The following is a 20,331-nucleotide window of genomic DNA, read 5'->3' on the forward strand; positions in this document are numbered from 1 at the left end:
TGACCGACATGGGTGTTCATTCACACATCTGTCCATGTTGTGGGTGTTCAAAATTGTACTAAAAATGAACTGTAAGGGCTAATGAGTATAAAAGATCTGTTAGGCCTGGACAGAAACTCTGGTCTGAGCTCTGTTCCTCAAGCCAAGCAGACTTGCCTGAGGAAGGCATTGGTTCAAAAGGTTGACCAGAGAACCTGCACATGAATAGCCACAGTAACCTTATTTGTAATATCCCCAAACTAGACACAACCGGAATGTCCTTCAATAGGTGAACAGTTAAACAAGCCATTGAATATCCTTAATTTGGAATACTATCCAACAACAAAAAAGAACTAATTATTGGTATGCACAATAGCCTGGAAGGACCTGAAGGGCAATATGGTGAGTTTGTGTACTATGGGGGATTGGAGGGACAGTCTTAAAAGACCATACATTATTCTATCTACATAACATCTTGAAAAGATAAAAATATAGAGACGGAGATAGGGGTTATCGAGAGAAGGAAGTAGGTGTAACCATAAGAGGGTAGCAGGACAAAAATCTTTGTGGGAATGGACCACTTCTGTATCTGGATTATAGTGGTGGTTACATAAAACTACACATTTGCATAGACCTATACACAAAAATACACACACATACATAAGTGAGTACATATAAAACTGGTGAAATCTGAATCTGAAATAAGGTCTATGGATATTACCAATATCAATTTGTTTTGAATTTGAGCTATGGTTATGTAAAATGTATCTATGAGGGAAAACTAGGTGAAAGGTTTTTGCAACTTCCTGGGTATCTATAATTATTGCAACAACAAAAAAAAGTTTTCTAAAAAGTAAATAAATGGAAATATTTTCTTAAAAGGCATCCTGATTCCAATGGTAGCTAGGATAGAAGCCCTAGCAGTTGACAATGCTGACAATGCAACATTGCAACTTCCATTCCTCTAGAGGAAGAAAGGGTAGAGTCTTCCCTGGAAAACCCAGCAGCCTAATATGTGCAGGCCATGCAGACTGTAAACCTATTATAAAGCCCTTTTGGAGATTGGATAAGGTGCCCAACACTTTGACACATTCCTTTTTTGATTAAACTAGACAATCTGGGCTCTGTTGTTTGCAGCTTTGAAAGCTGGCTGATTTTCATTCTGACAATCTCGACTGGATATCTTCCATTTCTGAGGGATTTTGAAGAGCGATAAACAACTCTAAAACATATCTCTGCACACTGAAGCCACTAAAAAATTAATATCAGGCTAGACAGTAATAAATAGATATGCAATATTTCTCAAGAATTTCTTGTTATGAGCCTGATTATAGCTGCCTTTGTCACCTCTAGGAGCCGAGAGAACTGAAGCCTGTGCTAGCTTGCAATTATTGAAGGTTTTCATCCTCTGACGTTTTGTTCTCCTGAAATTCCTAAAAAAACAAAACAAAACAACAACAACAACAAAAAAAAAACTCTGGTGTGGACTGCTGTGTCCAGCTCATAGATTTTTCTTCTATACCTCACTAATGGTACAGAGTACTGCTCTCCTTCATACCTTCTAGAAGTGGGCTATATGGGTTCTTTGATGGTAAGAAGACTGCATGGAAAACCCTCTGCTGTTATACACAGCTTCAGCAAGGGCTCTTAAAAGGGGTGTGTTGAAAAGGCCTCTGTAATTACCTTATGTTATTAGATCAGGGATGGATAAGAGGACAAGCAAATAACCAGAGAAGAAAGCACAAGAAAAAAAAGTGAAACATCTAATTCAGAGAAAAAGAAAAAGAAAAAAAGAAGACATAGAAATTATCTTAACCTACATGACGGGAGAATGAGGAAGAGGACCAGGGCAGGACCTTTAAGGACCCCATAGTCAATATTTCCCCTACTAATCTCTCTTTCTTTTTTAAAAATATATATTTTATTGATATTTTACAGAGAGGAAGGGATAGGGATAGAGAGTTAGAAACATCGATGAGAGAGAAACATCGATCAGCTGCCCCCTACACACCCTCCACTGGGGATGTGCCCACAACCAAGGTACATGCCCCTGACCGGAATTGAACTTTCAGTCCTCAGGTCAATAGTCTATCCACTGAGCCAAACCAGTTTTGGCATCCCCTACTACTCTTATTACTGCTTTGTACTAAATGTATATGGGGGTTGGGATCCTTATTGGTATTGGGACTTGTACCCAATTCACTCATGTTATAACATGAATAAATTAATTTACAAGGTTTACAAAAACAGAACCACACAAACAACTTGATATGAATGGATTTTTTTTGTTGGCTCCCAAACAGAAACGCCAGTTTTATTATACATCTATCTTGATACTAGTTTTACATCTGTGAGTAAAATGTAACTGAATAAGCACTTTCTAAAATTTTACACAATTGCACAATGAGCCTTCCCAAAATGAATATGATAGAGAGGATTATCAGAGGTATGCATGCTATGACTTGTGTAACAATTATTTCGTCTTTGTTATTGTTCCTTCTATATCTTCTAAAATTCCAACATTACATTTTAGATTTTTGATGAAAAAAACCAAAGCAAAGCAAAACAAAACAAAAACAGGGAAGCTGGGAAAGCTCTGGGTGTGCCAAGGGCCACCATTAATTATTATTATTATTATTATTATTATTATTATTATTATTATTATCATTGTCTACTTTTCTTTGGTGCTTTCCAGTTTAGAAGGTACTTTGATATCCTTTGTTTCCCATTAGTGCGTTGGTTTGCCATAACAACAATGAGAAAGAAGTAGGGACTCAAATTATTACCAAAAAGTTTAAGATGAAAAAGATGATACCCAAAGGGGTTAATTAACTTGCTCAAGGTTACAGAGCAAGTAACAAGATCCCATCTCTCACATCAGGAAACAGATTATTGAACCTTCTGCCCTCCCTAATGCTAACAGGTTAAATGAGAGAAAAGAGAGCCCTGGGGAATTTCCTCTAATCACCCCACATTAGCTGAATGTCACAGATTGCATTCCAGTTCCTCTCAAATCCCATTGCACTTGCCATCTGTAAATTTCATCCTCCTGTTTTGACTTGTCTTCCTTTTAAGAGTTTCATAAATGAATGGGAGAATGTTGTGTGTGTGTGTGTGTGTGTGTGTGTGTGTGTGGGTGAGAGAGAGAGAGAGAGAGAGAGAGAGAGAGAGAGAGAGAGAGAGAGAGACAGAGAGACAGAGAGAGACAGAGAGACAGAGGGAGAGAGAGAACTCCCTAATTATATAGCTCAGGTATTAGAAACAGAAACCTAGACTTCTGTCTCACAAAATTTAACACAGTACAATGCTTACAAATAACCTATTTGAATGTATTAGATTAGATAATAGTCAGCATGGAAAATACACATGTGGCCCTAAGAATATAAGTCAAAGAAAAAAAGAATTTTAGTGGAGGTAGACCATGTATTTTTATACCTACTAAGTCCAACACCATCATTTTAATTGTTCTTTTGCCAAGACATTTATTTCCCTTGACCTTCTTTGTTGCACATGCTGAACTCAATCACATCCCCAGCTCAACCTGGGAATGTGATTGAGTTCAGTCAACTTGGCCTTCTTCACTCCTTACCTTGATAAGACTAGAGGCAAGATTACAAACAACAGAAAGATGAACATACGTTTACTTAAATAATAAAGGGTTTTTGGGCTAACATGTTCAAAGGTAGAACTGGCTTGAAATGGGGCTTGATCTTGCAGCTAAAATGGTATGATCAAGACCAAGCTTCTTTTTATTCTGCCTCCCTCAGCATCAATTTCATTCTCAGCCTAGGCATTGCTCCACTGCATTCTGGTTTTCAGTAGTGCTATTGAGAATTCTGATGCCATTCTTGTTCCCAGTCCTTGGTATGTGACCCATTTTTCCTCATTAGAAGCCTCATCATTCTAAAATTTCAAAATAATTTTTCTTCATTCATATCCAGCAGGAAAATATGTGTCCCTGAATTCAGAGTGAAAGTACTAGGTGACAGGCCCACCATTGAACCAATCACTCTGACCAATTGGGAAAACTGATGGGTTTAAACTCAGTTCTGTGCTCCCATATTGAAGCTGGAATGGAATCAATTTCTCTAGAATCACATGGATCCCAAATGGAGATTAGTAGCTATTGAAAGAAGAGGGAAATAGATACTATAGAAATAATTAACACGTGTTCTCTACTTTCTTTCATCTTGGCTGGTAGGTGTTAGTAGAATAAAGCAAACAAGCATTTGTAATGAACGAGTGAAAAAGTGTGGTCTCTGAAGTCTGCAGAATTCTAATTCCACTAATTATTCTCCCCCATCCTATTTCACTTTCTACTAAATGCTTTTCCTCAGTTTATTAACTTGATGGAGTACCTCTCTTCACATAAACAAGGAAAACTCAGTCAAACCAATGCTACTTAACTATTAATACCCAACTAAAACTCAAATCTGATGAACAGGTTCTTCCTAACACCCTCTTACTAAAACACCCTTCTGTTCCTCATTGTGTTCTTGCAAAAAGTAACAAAGCCAACTTGTTCAACCAAAGGTGCATTCCTGATGGTTTTTGGCTGAAGAGTGTTAGCATTCCTTGCTGTATCCATCTCAGTATTCACTGAAATTCATTGAAGTATCCTTCATTTCTCTTCTGAATTACCGTGACTCAGATCTGATCCTGTCACTTCCATGCCCCACATTCCTAAGAATAAAGTTTAAATATTTTACCCAGTCCTATGACACTGACCTTACAATTACACCTTTTATCTTCTTAATCATCACCTCCCCAACTCCAGCTTTCTGCACCAGCCTGCATGCATTTCCTTGCAGCTCTTCTAAAGCAGTTTTCTAAACTCTGGCATGCCCCTTGGACGTCTTCTGATGCCTGAAAATCTTCATCTAGCTAATTCTTTTCTTTTAAAAAAATATATTTTATTGATTTTTTACAGAGAGGAAGAGAGAGGGGTAGAGAATTAGAAACATCGATGAGAGAGAATCATTGATCAGCTGCCTCTTTGCACATCCCCTACTGGTGATGTGCCCGCAACCAAGGTACATGCCCTTGACCAGAATCGAACCCGGGAACTTTCAGTTCGCAGGCCAATGCTCTATCCATTGATCCAAACCAGTTTCGGCTGGCTAATTCTTATTTGTGCCTAAAGACTTGGCTTAAGCATTTCTGCCTCTGAGAAGACTTCCTGCATATCTCCAGGAGTCATTACTTTGTGTTTATTTCTTTCAGAGCATGCATTGCTGTACTGTACTTACTTGTCTATCTTCTCTATAAGGCTACTAACTTCTTGAGGTCCACAACCTTGTCTTATTTATCCTGATGTCTTTCTGGCAGTGGATCCTACCCCGGGTTCTTCTCCTGCAATGTTTGAAAATGGAAATGAGGAGTGGGTTAGGTTGCTCAGGGAATGAGAACTGCTTTGTGGATTTGTAAAAAAGATAATAACTATTTTTACAGTATACTATATAGTCCTGAATTATCCCCCTCAAAATGCCAATAGTATCTCCATTAAGAAACACCAGAGGTTCTCAATGGGTGTTCATATATTCAAGAAATGAACAAAAAATAAATAAATAAATATAAAAATGAGAGAATAAATTGATGAGTAAATGACGAGGGAGAAAAGCAGCATGTATTTGGGAAACAAAGTGTTCTCAAAGGGGAAACCTCAATTGGGAAATTCATGTTCTGACAAGTTAAAAGTTTCTCCTGGTCGTATTCACTGTCCCTTTCCCCTGGGTGTTGTAAGTGCAAAGTATAACCTGAGTTATTGAAGTTACAAGATTCAAATAAAGATATCTAGGGTTGGATATAACACCCAGCCATTGAGATGTAAAGAGGGAGACATTTCTATAAGGCTTCTCAGATTTGTGCCTATGACATTTACCTCACCTTTTTCAAGACAAGCCCTCTTAATTCAGATTTGAACTTCATATTCAACCATTTAACCTAAAGCCTATTACTTGCATTTTATTGTTGCTGCAAATTAAAATCCACGGCGAACAGATACGCACTGTGGTTTTATTTGTCAATGCAAGAAACGTGTGAGTCACTTCCTCTCTTCAGGGGAAACTTAGCTGGCTAAACTTTCTCTGAGGCTCAACTTTTCCTGGAATAACTTTGTCATTAAAGACATAGGCACTGAATCAAAAGCTAATTGAATAAAAAATGGTGGTGATTTAATCTGAAATTCTACACCCATTTAGTGCCTAAATAATTGGTACCAAGTGTCTTTTATGCAAAGATGACAACTCTCCTGGGTCCCAGTACAATCATTTCTAGTTTTGAAGGCAGTTTTAAACTTCCTCCATGTGTTCTTACACCCAATGACATAAAGAAGATTTCAATGTAATACCAACACAAAAATATTAGTTGGTGACCATGATCTAACCTGTACTTCAACAATTAAGAGGCACCATTAAAAATGTTTTTAAAAATTTAGAACATTTTTTATTCACACTTTTCATGGAAGTAATTTTCTAAACTTCTAATTGATCAATGTTTCCCTCTCATCGATGTTTCTAACTCTCTATCCCTCTCCCTCTCTGTAAAAAATCAATAAAATATATTTTTTAAAAAATTCTTGCAGCACGAGAGGTGGGAGTTGGTGTTGCGGGCGGGCTGGGTGGGGCCGCGAAGCTGCAATGGAGCCGTGGGCCGGCTGCCATGAACTCCATGAACTCGCTGGTGCAGGCGGAGGATCTCAAGGCATTCGAGAGGAGACTTACTGCATATATTCATTGTTTGCAACCTGCCACCGGACGCCGGACAATGCCTCTTGCAGTGGTATCTGTCTGCACAGCTACTGGTGCCTGGGACTGGTTACTATTATAGATCCCGAGACACAAAAGGTGTCCTTCCTCACGACTTTATGGAATCACCCATTTTCCACCACTGGTTGCATCACTCTGATAGGCTTGTTCTTTGCTAGAATGCACAAGAGCGTAGTTTCTACTCCCATGATAGCCATGCGATGTGGACCTATGTTAGCAGAGTACAACAAGTCTTGTGATGGCACAGGAACACGGATTCTGGAACGGAGGCCTCATGTCCGGTGACCATCTGCAGTCCCGGTAACGGGACCTAAGGCAGCCTTTCTTCAGGAAGTGGCACAGCAGAAGCCAGCGGGGTTCCCTGTGCAGTTGGAGGTGGACGGTCAGAGCGACAGCCGCCAAGACGCATGCAATGTGCACCCGGTCAGCTTGGCCGTGGCCACTCGCATGATCAGCGCTGGGGGCTGTTTGCCTATCAGTATTAGTACCACTTTGGTACTTCACATCTTGCAGAGATTGTTGCAGATGAAGTGTGTGTGTATTTTGCTAAGTTAAACTTAGAGACCCATCCAGTTTTTATCCTGTATTTCTGCAAACTACTGTAAATAGCAGGTCAAGGCCAATGTCACGGAGGAAAGCGTCATGGGGAGTTGGTTCTCCTGCACCGGTTCTTCAGGAACATCAGCCTGCCCTCTCCACCGCTCTTTAAAACCTCCTGTTACCTGCAGCGGTACCTGTCGTTCGCACACACCTCTCTTTAATCAGAATGCAGGAAACCATCCGGATGGGCTTGGACTGAGGAAAACTCATCTTCGTTATGGTGTCAGAAATCGTAGATGTTTTCAGAAACAATTTTGGTTAAACCAGAGAGTGAACTTCAGCCACTATTGGGGAGGTATTTCTCTATTCATTGTTTTCATTTAATGCTAAAGTTACTTGATATATATTTTAAATAATTTATTTTTATTTTTTTATATTTTATTGACTTTTTTGCAGAGAGGAAGAGAGAAAGACAGAGTCAGAAACATCGATGAGAGAGAAATATCGATCAGCTGCCTGCTGCACACCCCCCCACTGGGGATGTGCCTGCAACCAAGTTACATGCCCTCGCCAGGAATTGGACCTGGGACCTTTCAGTCGACGCTCTATCCACTGAGCCAAGCCAGTTTTGGCTACTTGATATTTTAAAAATAATTTTAGAAACGCTCCAGAGGATTAAAAAATATCAGTTTAGTTATAAATTGTGTATTGTCTGGGAATCTGACAGCTACTGTTTTAGATAATTGGATTTTAGGCTGTGATCAACGTGCCATTGCACTAGTATTGCACAGTGTGCTTGATCATCCACTCCATCACAAGGAGAACTGGGGGGCAGTGCCACAAATGAGAGTCTACAATTCTCACTTAGAGAGTGTTATTCACATACTGTGCATGCATATTAGCCACAGGTACTATACTAACTTAGAATTAAACTATTGGGATTGCTGTAAACATTTTAAAGAATTGGAGGTGCCTTTTACCTGTTTATTAGAAGATTTTGAGATGGCTTAAATAATTTCAGGAGCAATCTTTTAAATCTCATTTGACATAAAGCTAAAAATTCAGTAACAGGACAAAAACTTTTTAACCAGACTACCATTTAATGGAAACATGTTCATCCTGGCTTTCATGTGCATCAGATTTTATTCTTTGATAAAACCCTCTGCTCCTAAGAAATCTTAAGAAGGTATTCTCTGTACGCTGCGTTGTTTTATTTTCTATAAATTTTGTAGGTGAATGTGTGTATAAAATAAATACTATATATATGTAATTCTTGCACACACCAGTGTGCCATGGCATACCGGTTGAAAATTGCTGAGATATAACATAACTATTACTGATGGTAAAATGAAATACAGTACTTTCATAAAAGAGACACAGTGGAATTGTAGAGCTACAAGAGAAAGGTCACAATCAGTTGAAGAGATCATAAAAAATCTTTTAAGTGGAATTATTTGTGAAGGAATTTAGTAATGAATAGGACTTTGTGGAACATCTAAAAGCAATTGCTTATTTCTATGATTGCCAATGGAGGGGAAAATTGAGAAAGACTTTGAAATGGACCAAAATGGATGACTTAAGTAGAAAACTAGGTGAACTAGATCATTTGCTAGGGCTGCTGGGCCTTTCATTGAGCTATTATATTTTACAGCTCTATAATTTGTAGATGAACTGATAACAATGCAGGTAACTCCTGTTTGCAGATATACAAATCTAACAGTCTATGCCCTCCCCACCACCTATGTTCAGTCCAGACACCTCAGGTAGACTCTCAGTGTCACTGTCCCAGCACCGAGGTTGTCAGCTTCACTTCCACTGATTTTCTCACTAAGGCCTCTGCTTGTAGATCATAATGTCCAAGGAAGTCCTGATTTCTTTTCCAAAGGAGCTCATAATATCAGTCCTTCCCAGTGCCTGCCCATTCATCTTCCTCTTAGTTGTATCCCTGACACACAGGGTTCACCCTATCACCTTGAAAAACACAACAACACACAGTTAAATGGCCTCTTTAAGTAATATAACTATAGATTGTGGATTCCAGATCATGAAGAAACACATATCTTTTTATGCTCATCCTTATCAATCAACTTCTCTTTAGTACCTGAAGCATAAAAACCCGTTCTGAGGATAAGAACTATAACAAAAGGGATTATTAGTACTTTAGAGTTATCTGAGTTTGAGGTTATCTCATAAGGTGAATTGTCCTTTTGCCTCTTATTATGTCCATAAAACCCATTCCTTTTTTTTTTTTTTTTTTTTTTTTTGAGAGACAAAGAGGGAGGGTGAAGGGAGAGAGAGAGAGAGAGAGAGAGAGAGAGAGAGAGAGAGAGAGAGAAACATCAATTTGTTGTCCCATTTTTTTTAATGCATTCATTTGGTAGATTCTTGTATATGTCCTAACGAGGGATCTAACCAAAACCTTTGCGTATTAGGATGATGCTCTAATCACTGAACTACCTGACCAGGACAAAACCCATAAAGCTTTAACTTAGAAATCTATATATTCTAGAAATATTTTTGACATAAACATAAACATGTTTTTCTTATTACTTAGAAATGGTGTGAGGCCATGCAGCCTACTGCCCAGCATCTAAGCCTATTCTATTTGCATGTCATTGATAAGAATGAAGCAGATAGGTGTGAGAGGGTCCTCTCATGTATGGTTGCTATTCTGTCTTAATATTGGGTATCATTATTACACTTTAAGAAAAGCACACAATAAATAGTATCTTACAGGTTTTTAGAAAGCTCAAGAACTAAGAGAAACCGGAATTACTGTATTCCCAGGAAAACTCTGAGTGAATCCCACCTGGAAAGGAAAGAAAGAGATGCCAACCCAGATTATGTATTACTTTAATTGAATCTCTGTATATGATTTGCTTACAATTTTTCCATGTTTAAGGTTGCAAAATCGTGCGTTCATTATGACCTTGCATTTTATCATATTCAGGTTATGTAATTATAAAATAATTAAACTGCCTTCATAAAATTACTATATGGGAATTAAATGATTACATTTTAGAAATGGGCTACTTGATCATGTTCAGCTTCAAACCCATAATAAACTTGGCACCACTAGCGAGAGTTGGAAACAAGACACCAAGTGAGCACTGCTTGGCATTCTTCCACTAAAATCCCTGCTGTGGAAGATTGGCCCTTTCCAACAGCACCAGATACCAAACTGGCATTTAACTCAAAAATCTGTAATCAACAAAGATCTCAACAACCACTTACATTTTGCAGCATGGCAATTCTAACTACCAATTATGAAACAGCTGCTAATACCATCAATACAATGAAAGCATGTGAATCGAGGGGGTGGGGGACACACAGAGAGATCAAGAGATCACTATCCCATTGCTGAAAGGAACATTTTATGAAGGCATACCTTGGAGACAGTGGGTACAGTTCCAGACCACTGCAATAAAGAGAGTATCCCAGGAAAGTGAGGTGTAATCCTTTTGCTGGTGCAGGGTCTTGCCTTCAATTTGTAAACATTCACACACACCATCCATGACAGGCAACAAGGCAAAGAACAATAAAGCGAGGTATACCTATAGTGGATTAGCTGAAATGAAGAACAGACATTTTGAGTCTTTTTTAATTGAAATTCCTCAGAGAGATATCTCTCATTCAGTTACTCTCATTCTAATTACCACAGTAAAAGTATAGCATCCTAAAAGCCATCATCCTGAAAAGTTATGTTTATTTTCATAGTTATGATTATATTTTAAAAAATATATTTTTTATTGATTTCAGAGAGGAAGGGAGAATAACCTCACAGGGGGATGAATTCCTAACGGGGCAGGTCATGCCCCATGCCTATCACTTCTTTTTTTTTTTTTTTTTTAAATAAAGATATATTTTTATTAATTTCAGGAGAGGGAGGGAGAGATAGAAACATCAATGATGAGAGAGAATCACTGATCACGCTTCCTACTGGGGATCAAGCCAGAAACCCCTGGCATGTGCCCTTGACTGGAATCAAACCCAGGACCCTTCAGTCTGCAGGCCGATGCTCTATCCACTGAGCCAAACCAGCTAGGGTACTATTGCTTCTTTAGTGAAGGGTTTTAAGCCGGCTCTGTCCATTGTTCTTGTGCATCTTGGTTAATACACTCTGAAATACCAGAAGTAATATCCATAGAAAGGGGTATTAACCCTCAGAAGAGTGCATAACCTTATTAACTATTTTGTAATCTAATTTCCATCTTGCTTTCTCCAATCTTCCTTATGTTCCCCTCCTTAATTTCAAATGCATAAAAGAAGCTACTAAACTGTTATTCTCTGGAGCAGTTAAAATCTTATTCCCCAGTATATGTTGTCAGTTTGGCTCAAATAAATGTTTATAAAGATTCTCTACAGGTTTGGAAGTTTCTTATGTCGACAGTTGGAAGCAATTTGAAAACAGCAGCTGGTGATGATGGATCAGGATAGAGACTTGGTCCTGGGAAGTATCTCACAGTCAAAGCAAAGCCAGCAAGTCTTTGGAAGGGCAAGCTGATCCTGGAAAATACAAATAAATCAGACAGTAGTTTCTGATTCAGCTATTATTTTTCTTTTTTCTTTTTTTAAAAAAATATATTTTATTGATTTTGTACAGAGAGGAAGGGAGAGAGATAGAGAGTTAGAAACATCGATGAGAGAGAGTCATCGATCAGCTGCCTCTTGCACACCCCCTACTGGGGATATGCCCGCAACCAAGGTACATGCCCTTGACCGGAATCGAACCCGGGACCCTTCAGTCCCAAAGCCGACGCTCTATCCATTGAGCCAAACCGGTCTCGGCTCAGCTATTATTTTTCTAATGATTGCTTTCTTTCTATATGTGTAGGGAGAGGATTATTTATTGACCTTGAACTTTGGTAATGGTGAGTTAACTTCAAAAATTTTGTTTAATAAATGTAACGAAAGAAACCTATATTTCTTCTTATGTTTAAAACATAAGAGCAATAGATTTAAGTGAGAATATTTGGAAGAGGGGAGCACTATTACTTTTTTGTTGTTGTTAAACTCACTCAAGCATATTTTTCCATTGAATTTTAGAGAGAGTGGATGAGAGGACAAGAGGGACACACCAATTGGATGCCTCTTGAATAATCTCCAACCAGGGTTGGGGATTAAGCCTGCAACCAAGATAGGTACCCTTAACCAGAATAGAACCAGGGACCCTTCAGTCCATGGGCCAGTGCTCTAGGCATGATCATTGCAATATTCTTAGATTATTAGCATTTCTCTATTCTCAGCAGTGTTTTGTTTTAGTGAGATGGACTGAAGTGGAGTGGCAAGGAAAAGTCTACATGGTAAAATACCAAGGTAATAATTCCTCTGGATTTTTAGTTTTCATTGGCTCTCTGAAAAGCAGATCAAAGCTGGAAACTCTCATTGAAACTCTCATACCCCAGGATTGGATTATCCCAACAGGAGGTAGACAAACTAACACCACCACCAACAAGCTGGAAATACTGGAATTAAACCTGGAGATTGAAAACCAGTCCCTAATGGTAGCAAATGTTCCTTTAATCCGCCCTGTTTTTTAAATTTCTTCTTTTTTTAAATTTTATTTTATCCCACCCAATTTAAAAGATCCCTAAATGAAACAGAACTTTTAAATACATCTGCCACTAGATGGCACTATATAAATACTTTTACTTGCACTTTTCTTTCCAAAGACCAGGAAGGAGGCAAAATATTAGGTAAGGTCAGCAATCCATTTTAATCTTTTTAAAATTGCTATAGTTTATTAATTTAACTACATCTTTAAATTATAATCCTAAATACCTTGCAACGGCTTGCCAAAACCTTAATTTTCTATCAGCAAGTACAGTTCTGAGAGATTGGCTCAAAGGTAGCTTTAGGTTGGTTCTTTGGCAGATAAGAAACTGAATAATAAGAAGGTGAGAAAATTGGTAATATGTGAGAAAGCAGACAGGAAAAAGAAATGCATTTACAATAAAATCTTTAATTTCTTTGGTTTTCATGAACACTGCTGGTGCCTCAGAAGACGGTTGGTTTAATATTCTATCAGTTAGTACTATAATTTATTCTTTTGTTACCCCACGAGGATTGAAGATGAAAAGGTCCATGCTAGCAGGAGGACCAGGAAAAGATAATATGTAAAAATAGTTCTGTAGCTCTTGTACCGGGAGAGGGGTTGTCTTGTACTATTTCTTTTAAGTCACACAGAGAAATCTTTGCTTGGTTGCAAAAAAAAAAAAAAAAAAAAAAAAAGGCAGGATTGTGAAGTTAAAGACAGCAGAAGAGAATGTTTGAAAGGGGAATGCAAAGCTTTGAAGAAAAGTCAGAAGATGTGTGATAACTGCAGCATCTGTGATTTTTTTTTTTTTTTTTTTTTTTTTTTTAAGAACTAAGAATGGAGAGGCCACGGGGAAGGTAAGGAATATATAGCAGTTTGGAAAAGCAAGGTAAGTGTATTCAGGCCTGGGGAATTGAGGGTACCTGGTCATATGCAGACAAAATGTAATTCTTGTGACTGGTGGTAGGTAGGAGTAATCCGGGTCACCTGCCTTCCTAAGGCGTGTTTCTTGACTCCCCTTCCCAGGAGCAGGCAGCCTTTCCTCAGAGCTGAGGGGCCAGGTGCTGCTTCTGCCCTACAAGAGACAAAAGGACACGGAGGGAAGATTGTAAAGTCATCAGAGAGCCTGAGTGGACACACATCCCTGTAGCTGGCAGTTCGGCTAGCCCAGGGAGGTTGGGAGAGATGGAGAGACAAAGGAGCTGGGACATTTGGGGTGGGGTGGGGTGGGGTGAGGAGGGGAGGAGGGCTGATTTGAATGAGCCTTCTTCCAGCACAGTCATTCAGTAAACACTTTTTTCCTTCCTTTGTGTTTAGCTTTCAAACATTGGCTCCTCTGAAAAGGTCACTGCGCTATTCAGACAGAATTTGTGACTCTCAGCAGCTGGGAATATCTTGGAACCAAGGAAAACACTTGGGATGAAAAAAAAAAATCAGGGTCATTGCTAAGTCAAAAAATGGGGGAAAGATTAACCTCTAAATTGTTTTTTAATAACAACAAACACACAACATTTCTCTTTAATTCATAACCTTAATAAATTCTACTTATTATTTACAATAATCTTAAGGCGTTCTAAAGACACTTTTATATTAGGAATGAGTTTCATATTAGGAAAGAAATGCCCCATTCCATCACTAAAAATTAAGGAAAAGCATTTTTTTTTTTTTGCACTAATGAAGAATCTAATAAGGACTACTGAATTTTGGAGATCACAGAGTTGTGTTTATAACCACAATAAAATATTAGGTTACTACACCAGAAAAGCCTTGGTTCATTTATTTTGACACAAGTATTTGAAATAATTTAGTTTCCTTGGTAAATGGTCTGTAAACTCATCAAAGTGTTGTGAGCTAAAATATTATTAATGTGAATTCATTCAATACATCTCATAATTTTGCCGAGAAATGAGATGTAAGCCCTGCATCTTGTGGTAGCAAACCTTGGAGGAGGAGAGCAGCGGAGAGATGAACAAGGATGAATAGTGAGGCTGAATTTACCGGAGTTAGAGAGAGAAGGTGGGAAGCACCAGCAACTGGGCAAAGAAGTCAGGAAATGTGGATTTTGCTATCAATTATCATTCTGATCTGCTTGCACAATAAACCATGTGGTTAATAAACATAGGGAGTAGTTCCCAAGGAGTCCACAGCTTGCTCAGTTAAACTCCTATTAGTACTGTGAAGAAGGCTTTTCGGTATAAAATATTGGTATGTTGACTCTAATTACAAGAAAAAAAAAAGGTATAACCACCATCCAACTATTTACATATGAGCACACTCTCAGAGAGTCCCTGGGAAATCTTTCTCAGGAGTGAATCTGTGAGGAGGAGAAAGTCAGGCATGGAGGAGACTACGGAATGAGCCTGTCCTACAACTTCAATTTCGTGCCAGGCCCCCAGGCCTCAGGTGACTCTTACTTTGCTCTCATGGAGGAGCCCTCGCTTCTCCACTGGAGAACCTTCTCTCCCAGCCTCGTTGCTCTTGTTTTTTGTTCTCCCACCAGCTCCTTCCAGGAGGTCACCCTGGGGTCCGCTAAGACACTCCTCATCGGAGTTTCAGACAAAGTTTTCATCTCTCTCTCTCTCCCCCCAATTTTTTTTTTTGGGGGGGGGGGGGGAGGAAGGCAACCAAAATTTTTGGTGGCCTTATTAGGAAAGAAAAAAAAAGTTTTCAGTTGTTCAGCTTACTTTATCATGATTCTTACCCACAGCTTTATCCTTTATTGAACTCTAAGTTTCTTACTTTGTCAGAATTATCTTTTCAGATAACAGATGCTCAAAAATATTTAAATCACCTAATCTCCATTCAGCTCTAGAAATAACATTCCACATGAACTGTGGGCATATTGCTGGGATTTTCCTAATAATTTAGTATAATCAAGTTCCCATGTGTGAAATCATTCAGTATTATCTAGGTCCCATTCTCATCCTTCTAATATTTCCTTAAGTTTATACTGGACATCAATTCTACCATGATTTTACTCCTACACCCTCCCCCCCCCCTTCACCCCAGGCTGTGTTAGGGGAGCCTACGCTGGGACCCAGAGCTTCGGTGACCAATAGTCCCAGTTTGTGCAGAATTGAGAGGTTCCCTAGGATGTGTGATTTTCTGTACTAAAATGGGACAGTAGCAGGTAAACTGAGATAATTGGTCACCCTAACACTACTCCTCCAGTCCCCTAAAAACACTTTAAAATATTTTTTTAAATTGGTTTTTAGAGAGAGAGAGAAAGGAGAGGGAGAAGGGAGAGAGATTAAAACATCAATGACAAAGAAACATCCATCAGTTACCTTCTACACCACCCCTCCCCACTGGGGATCGAGCCTGCAACCCTGGCATGCGCCCTGGCCTGGAATTGAACCGAATGAACCCGTGACCTCCTGGTCACCAGCCGGGCTAAAAATACTTCTCACAAACATACTGTAATCTTTACTTTTCTTGTCTCTTTCGCTAGGCTGAGTTTGTGTTTTTGTATTCCCTAGCACCTATTTTTGTATTGCCTGACACTTAGTTGCTACTTTCCACATTTGTGGAGTGTATAAAAGAATAGAGGAATTCGCTGACACCGGTTTGGCTCAGTGGATAGAGCGTCAGCCTGCGGACTGAAAGGTCCCAGGTTCGATTCCGGTCAAGGGCATGTACCTTGGTTGTGGGCACATCCCTAGTAGGGGGGTGCAAGAGGCAACTGATCAATGATTCTCTCTCATCGATGTTTCTAATTCTCTATCCCTCTCTGTTCCTCTCTGTAAAAAATTAATAAGATATATTAAAAAAAAAAAGAATATGGGAATTCATGTGTGAAGGAAAAGGAACAAAATTTTTCTTTATTTCCCCAACAAGGAAGAGAAACATATCCTTTCTGACTCTCATTCCTAACACAGAAGATTTCCAGAGAATCCGTGGTTTCTGCAGCAGCCCAGAGATTTGAGGATAACTCTGGCGCCCTAATCTTACAGGAGAGGCCCAAGGAGCACACCACGAACTGCCTGCTCTCTCTTCTTTTGTGAAAAAGTATTCTCTCCCCCCTCCCCTTCCAGGCTTCTAGAGCATTTGTGTATCTTCTCTGCTGCTATGAGGGCAACTTGAGCTATCTGTATCTTATGCACTTCTGGATCCCCAGAAGATAGCATTTTATCTGGTCCATAGTACATGCCCCTAAAAAAGAGTAAAAGAAAGTGTTGAAAATACAGGGAAATTTATTCATGAGTATTTCGTACGATAGATGTAGGAATGAGAGGAACTAAACTTAAGGAGTTACTCATAATAGCAGCATAGATTGACGAAGCACTCTTCTTGGTTAATTTTATTTTAATCCTCAAACAAATATCATGAAGTTTGAATTATCCCCATTTCATAAAGGAGAAAATTAAAGGTCAGAGAGATTATGTCATTGCCCACAATCACATAGTTCTTGAGCGGTACAGTCCAACCTGCTTTAGTTTCCTTTCATTTTACTTGTTTTCATGTAGGGAGAGAGGTTTTTGACATGGACAGACAGTCATAGTACCACAAATGAAGAAAGCAGAAGTTTGGAAAACTGGCTCCCAGTATATAGTAGACAAGGAGAAGGAGAATGGACAAGATATACCGAGCTGGGTTTATACTATTATTAAAACAGTTTGTAGAACCAACCATTCCCTTGAGTTCCCTTTGAAATGAGAATTGTAGACATGACTTCCTCAAAGCTCTTGCTCAAATACTCCAGAGTTTGAGATTTGTAGGGAGGACAAGCTATAGTACACAGGCCTGGGCCTGATTTTGTTTTTTACATTTATTAGTGAGATACAAGTGAATGTGATTATGTGATCGTTAGGCACTCAGAAGGGAAAAATCCAGTCCTGGGTCACACCTGAAACCTCAAACCTAGAGGAAATCTACTTACGAAAAGGAGAGAGAGCCCTTAAAATAAAGGAAGGTTTGAAAAGGGTCCTAGGACTGAAAACCTATGGATTTTAATAGAAAGTATGCACGTATCTGTGCATGTGTGTGAGGTGGTCAGGGTTACATTTTAGCTGTACTATAATCAGACATGCAAAGAAATATAGCTTCTTTACTTCCTATAACTAGGGTGAGAAGTAGGTGGAGAAATAAGAGATCCTTTTTAAAATTTAATTTCTAATGTTTTAAAGATTGTAACATATACATGATGATTAACCATTTTAAGTGTCATTGGTAGAATTAGAGACACTTGTAATTTGCCAACTAAAGTATCTTCTGGGTTCAGATAAATATTTTGTCAATTCAAAGATCAGTTCCCTAATGGGGATAATCCTCTTTCCGTTTTTCTACTCAAGGTAGCGTCTGTAGGGGGAAATACTTGTGGCAATGTGATCATTTAGCATTTATTAAGTATTTCCCATTGCTCTTTGCCTTCTGGTGGATAGTCTGAAGTAGTCTTTGGACTAGTGTCGATGAAAGTATGACTGGAAAGTCCACTTTGCCTCTCTAGCTATTCCCACCCGCATCTCCCTTGAAATCTCCACCCCGAGTTGCACATCCAACTTCTGACCATCTTCCTCTGGAAGGAGAGACATTTTTCCTCCCTGGTAGGGACTTCCTCTGTAATGTGTCCTTCATTTTCCTTAGGACTAAGCGCAGTGGCTCAGCCTTAATTGTGGATGAGCTGTCCTCTTCACACCTTGAAAGAAACTCTGATTTGAGTCTTTCAAGTATAGCCTTGAATACGGGAGCCTTGTCATAACTTGGGAACAAAAATTACTGAGGACCAAACAGCACCAAAATCTTATCCTCATTACATATATACATGAAACTTTAAAATTGACAACGCTTATATCAAGGACTGCATAACATCTTTACTAACCCTAACCCATCTAAGTATAATCTTAAAAGAAAAGAATAGAAAACCAAATACCTTTTTTTCAGAAAACAAGTCACTACTTGACTTGGGGTGGGGAACACACAATACAGTGTATAGATGATGTGTTGTAGAACTGTGCACTTGGAAACTGCATAATTTTATTAGCTAGGGCCAATGAATTCAATAAGTGGGTGGGTGGGGGGGGGGGAACACTTCACTTATTTAAATATTTATGAGTGTCTTCTATGTGCTTCCATGCATCTTGCTAGCTATATTTCCAAGAATTGGATTTAGCAAATGGGGAGACACTCCCAAAATGAGTTATGATTTAACACAGATACACATGCCTACACATACATACACACACATAATAACTGATTTAAATAGCATGTGACTTTCCTACTTTTTACTTTTCTTAGTTTAAGAATATGTTTTTATTGATTTTTTTAGAGAGAGCTAAAGGGAAAGGAAGAGAGACGGAAACATCGATGAGAAAGAGAAACATTGATAAGCTGCCTCCTGTAAGTCCCCTACTAGGGATGGAGTGGGGTCCTGATCAGGAATTGAAAGGTGACCGCTAGGTGCAGGGGATGACCCTCAACAAATTAAGCCATACCAGGCAGGACTCTATTTTAACCAGAGAAATAATAGAAGCCTATAAGTAAGTCCATAGGTCCTGATTCAATGCCACAGAATACATGTTCTTCATTTCCATAAGAAAAGCTTTTAAAAGGTGAAGGAAAGAAACATCTTACTTTGCTAGTAACTAGAATAATTTTAGAAGTTTTGCCATTTCAAAATAATATCCAAGTCTTTGCCTTTAAACTTTTTTATGGAAGTTTTCTCCGACAATGCAATCATTATGTTACAATGTTTTTAAGAAGTATTAACCTTCTGTATTTGATAATTACATATTAATATATACTAAGAATAAAAGCTTTATTAATGCTTAATATCAACTTCTGACATTTTGTTTTTTCTGAGATGAAATCATGCGAACTAAAGATAGCTATCAATTTAATTAAAATAGCAATATGGCTAAGTTTTTTAATATTAAAGTTAGTTAGGCACTGATATCTCGGGCACAGCTTGATAATTTACATTAATATTAGGACAAGAAATTTTTTTATAAACAACATTTATATCTTTGGTTTTTCAGAGGTCTTTTAATATGGAAAGGGAAGGAGATCAAAAGATAATGGAATGAACATGGGTTCTAACAGAAAGAATTCATCTGAAAAAGAGTGAAAATACAGAGATGTGGTTATCCTCAGCTGCCCCAGATCACACTGGATGGAACAAATGTTAACACTAACCTTTGCTGAGATATATGCAATTTTCCTGGTTGTTCTGATTTATTCTGTTGCTGGTAAGGTAAACACATTTTTTTTAGTTGAACATAAGTTTGTTCTGCCTTATGCAAGCAGCATGATCAGTCTGAGCAGGAATTGGGCCATGCCATTCTCTAAGAACCAGGTACCTTTTTGTGATAGCTGCCTGTCCATTTCAAACGAAGCTGTCCCAAAAAGCTTTAGTTTTCCTCTATCCCACCCCTTCTCCACTTCAGTTCTTCACAAGAGACCACAGAAAAGGAGGGGAAAGTCTCTGATTCTTCTCAAATCTATTTTAGCCAAATGGGTCAATATATACTGAACACCAAGTTTGAGAAACTACAGTGATTTTTACCTTCTTTT

General features: G+C 38.6%; 1 pseudogene across 1 annotated transcript; it reads left to right on the forward strand.

Moving 5' to 3' along the window:
• Nucleotides 1–6,648: 6,648 nt before the first annotated feature.
• On the forward strand, nucleotides 6,649–7,031 carry LOC311625853 (nuclear envelope phosphatase-regulatory subunit 1-like; annotated as a pseudogene). The gene has a single exon. The product of its transcript is annotated as a nuclear envelope phosphatase-regulatory subunit 1-like (transcript).
• Nucleotides 7,032–20,331: the final 13,300 nt, after the last annotated feature.

The sequence above is a fragment of the Pipistrellus hanaki genome (genome assembly GCF_964339955.1).
Source record: "Pipistrellus hanaki genome assembly, chromosome: 7".
Taxonomy (NCBI): Eukaryota; Metazoa; Chordata; class Mammalia; order Chiroptera; family Vespertilionidae; genus Pipistrellus; species Pipistrellus hanaki.